This window comes from Taeniopygia guttata, chromosome 3 (genome assembly GCF_048771995.1).
Source record: "Taeniopygia guttata chromosome 3, bTaeGut7.mat, whole genome shotgun sequence".
In the NCBI taxonomy this organism is placed as follows: Eukaryota; Metazoa; Chordata; class Aves; order Passeriformes; family Estrildidae; genus Taeniopygia; species Taeniopygia guttata.
Genome location: NC_133027.1, coordinates 95,079,593 through 95,079,906, shown reverse-complemented (window position 1 = coordinate 95,079,906; position 314 = coordinate 95,079,593).

Genomic DNA, 314 nt, shown 5'->3' with positions numbered 1-314 from the left:
TGAGTGTTTAACCCAGCTGGGCTGGTGAATATGGCAGAAGTCACTCTGCCCACTTCCCTCCACACTCAAAGGAAAGCACAGGAGTGTGGGGCTGGGAATGGGACCCCTGGGCAGGCAGAGTTTCAAGAGAGGAAAGCCTTCTTTATCCTGTAGACATAAAAGCCAAGGACGGCATGAGGAATTTATGAATCAAAGCTGTGAAATGGCAAACACCTTTTTCATGCCACTTGAAGATGTATTTGACAGAGCCTGTGGCTGCAGCTCCTGCAAATCTCTCCAGCCAGTGGCACCAAAATGAAATCAGCTAAGCTGAC